Source organism: Teleopsis dalmanni, unplaced genomic scaffold (genome assembly GCF_002237135.1).
Source record: "Teleopsis dalmanni isolate 2A unplaced genomic scaffold, ASM223713v2 unscaffolded_contig_3474, whole genome shotgun sequence".
NCBI classification, from domain to species: domain Eukaryota; kingdom Metazoa; phylum Arthropoda; class Insecta; order Diptera; family Diopsidae; genus Teleopsis; species Teleopsis dalmanni.
The window spans coordinates 1-3836 of record NW_024034856.1 but is presented as its reverse complement, the minus strand read 5'-3'; the positions used below and the strand labels follow the sequence as shown (position 1 = coordinate 3836).

The 3836-nt window shown below is 27.7% G+C and overlaps 1 long non-coding RNA gene across 1 annotated transcript; it reads left to right on the top strand.

Annotated features, from left to right (window-relative positions):
* The first annotated feature begins 2669 nt into the window (after nucleotides 1-2669).
* LOC119665093 lies at nucleotides 2670-3817 on the top strand. The gene is made up of 3 exons (XR_005251337.1): nucleotides 2670-2700; nucleotides 3661-3687; nucleotides 3782-3817. It is a non-coding gene; the product is annotated as an uncharacterized LOC119665093 (long non-coding RNA).
* The last annotated feature ends 19 nt before the right edge of the window (nucleotides 3818-3836 follow it).

Sequence of the window (3836 nt, the reverse complement as noted above, 5' to 3'; positions counted from 1 at the left end):
ACAATTTTTACATTTTATTAGCGCTTTTAAAAGCTTAATTTAGTAATTCTGTTTTGTATTACCTATTGGCTGTCACCATTGTTATATAAATAGCTGTCTAGGTAAAAAAAACTATTGACATCCTCGATGCTTGAGCTAAACCAAACCTGCGGTTTCCGATTTTGTACCAATTTCCCTTAAAGATTTCGAAATCTAGATGAAGATATAAGACATTAAGAAAATGTCAACTGCATAATTCAGATCACTAAGTTTACTATGTAACCGGGATGTAAAAACATATCTATAGGCCTTTTCTTCTAATATATTAAAGTCGATGGCAACGTGTGAATAATGGAGAAATTATACAGTCTGGTCTTACGGCTACTGGTAAAACTCGCATGTATATCTAAACAGTGGATGCTCAAACAGACATACTTTATCAGCTTCTGAAATATGCCTCTGCATACAAGTGTTTTCAACATAGCACCATGAAATAATGTGTCTCAAACTTGTTGAAAGTCAATTAAGATGAGATTAAGGATATCAGATATAAGATATTCTACCCATAATAGCTTGCGTATGTTTTTATGCTAATATATTATATGCGAAAAGCACAAGAATGAGCACATAGAAATTGGTTGTTGCTCAGAATTTCCGATGCTTTTTCTTCTTTCAATTACTTTTGTAAATAAGTGAGCATACTGCTCAGTATGGTGTAATAAGGTTTAAAGACTAGTATTATTTAGAAGAATGCTACAGCAATTAACCAGGTTCCAATTTCAAATTTTCTGTTAAGTATGCAGCATGCTTATTCACCTATGAATAAACGCGTAAACAACTGTTATACCATTAAATATAATTATTAACTATTAACTAGAAATAAGATTTATGCTGTCGTATTTCATCATAATTTACCCCAATCTTTGGGTAAATTTGGTTAAATAAAAGTTAAAATAAATAAGTAAAATAATTAATTAACAAAAAATTTTTGAACAATATGAGAATTTAAATAAAACTTTTTGAATCTTTTTCATTTATCTTAGGCATGTAAACTATCATTAACGGATGACGGTATTAAAAGAAATTCTCCATGTGCAAATGTAAGTATAAAGTATATTATAGTATATATTTTTATTTCGATATTTTGAATTTGAATTATAAATTATTTATTTTAATGACATGAATGAATCATATGTAAGAAATTGTTTAATTTTATTTCAATTACTTTCTAAAATTATAGTATATTATTGACTTTAATATAATTCCAAAATCGATTTTATACTGATATAAGCATTTTCCATCCAATGGATATAAAGCGATAAGTCGTCACTATTAGTTTTAGTTGTAAGGTGAATGGTCCTTATATAATGAATCATTTACATTGTATTTAAAAATATCAATTTATCTCACCGTTTGATGCGCTTATCTGATCTCAAGACAATATATAGCAAGAACATTGCTTAAAAGAAATCCACTGGCAAGTTTTGGTGCAATATATTGGGGATCATTAAGAATCATTGCATTTTGACCTGTATTTTAAAGTATTTCGTTCCTAAAAACCAATATTAAAAATTAGTTACATAAAAGCGTTTGTAACCACTATATATATATATATATATTTATATATACATATAACTAGTAAAAACGAATAGTTTGTTGGTGCCATCAATTACTTAAACGAAGAGATTCTCAAAACTTCTTCTTTAAATTGTTCGATAAGACCATTTGACTTCTTTTGATGAAGTCACCGGAGTAGGTTTGTGCTATTCAGAAACCTGTCACTCAGTGGCGTCGCTAGGCGTCAGCGATGTCGGTGATCGCCGACGGTCTCGCGCCCACATGGGCCTCGCAAAAAGTTACCGATTGTGGATTCTAAGCAGTTAATAAATATTTTGAACAATTTGTCTTGATAATGGCATTAACCATATTCGAAATATTTCCGAATGTTTATATAGTAACCAGATTCATGTTCACAGTTCCGGTCAGTATAGCTTCGACGGAAAGAAGCTTCTCAAATTTAAAATTGATTAAGACGGATCAAATTATGATGGATCAAATTATGATATAATTTAAAAAGAATGTAGTGAATCTAAAAGTAGAAAAATTCATTTATTTTAATTTATGTTTATTTTAATTTGAATAACAATAAAACTTTCAATCATGCTTTGTCATATTAGTGAATGTAACTTATTAACTTTTACAACTGGGTTGTATTGGGGGCCTCGCAATTCTAATGTGTTCGACGTCCAGAGTTGGTCTAGCTCCGCCACTGCTGTGACTTATTCGTTTATGTGTTTCTGGTGCCGCATAAAATCGAAATTTTCAGGTTTCAGGTTGACTATATTTTAGACCCGCATTTGAAAAAATATATTAAAATTAATTACAAACATATATGTGTAATAATATTTATATGAAATACCATATATTAAAAATATTTTTAATTATTAGGGCTAACACCAGAATCACCTTTTTACCAGATTAAAGCGGCAGGTGCACCGCCGGTAAGTTAATGCGATTATTTATATTTAAGGGTTCAATTATTTCGAATATATTATTTACTTTTTAGTTCTGAGAACAACTTGCAAACCACCTCATCGGTAAAGTTGTTTTAACATTTCTTTATTGTATTATATATACAATATGTGGTACTTATAATTCATAAGTGCAATATTAATATATAATTATTTACAGAAGATTTGTTGTAGTGCAGGAAGAGGAAAGGTAATTAATATATGTAATATTCTAGAATACTATACTAAATGCACAGAAAATAAAACAAATACATTGTATATATCAAAATATCGCTTTAGGACTATAAATGTGAATGATATTAAGTTTTATTCAAGTTTCAAGTTGTCTTCATTAAATATAAGAGTATGTTGTTGTTGTATTTCAAAGCTTTTATAAGTATATCATTATCAGTTACTGTAACTACTAAAAATTTGAATGCATTATTGGGTTAAGCAAAAAGTATTCGGCGTTTGCAACTGATCATAAACATAATGAAATAAATAGATTTATGTGATAAATGATAAATATGTTGATTATGAATATTTTAATAGATTGGTATTTTGTGTTGTTATACAGAGTATATAAAAATTTATATTATTCAGAAATAATTACAATTTTACTACTATAAAAATAACAATGCAGAACTGTCATTTAAGAATATTTACGTTGGCTATTTCCTGAAAATCCTACACTCATATTTTGTTATGAGATTTTGGACGAGAGAAATGTAATAAAACTCGATTGAATTAAAAACACAGTTCAAAAAGCTAGCATGAGATGAGGAACGACGTCAGTTCTAATGAAAGGCTGGTTATTAAATATATCGATGCTTGAAAGCCTAAGATTAGATTAGATTTTACGTACCTCGACAATGTTTATTTGTGGTTTCAAAGAGTACTGCAAGGTATAAATTTTGCTTGAATCTAGTGATTCATATGTAATATGCTTTTTGAATATATTTGAGATTGCAAGAGTAATCATTGTCTTTAAATTATAATATTGACGGAAGTGATATTAGAGATATTAGTAGTTAAAAGTTTTTCACATTTAAATTCCTAATGGAGTATTTTGATATATACTGTTATATATATATTTACATAGTATAAAAAATTATCAAGAGCTGTAATATAAATTAATCTATATTTTATAAAAAATATCTGTTATTTTCAGCCATGGAATTATTTGTCCTTTTCAGAGGTAATAAGTTATTGTTATAAATAATAACCAAAATAAAATAATTTAATTTAATTTATATTTTAATGTATTTAAAATAATTTTTAAATTTTTTTAGCCTTCAAAAGATAATTGCAGTTGGTGTGAACAGGTAAAATCAAATTTAATTAAAA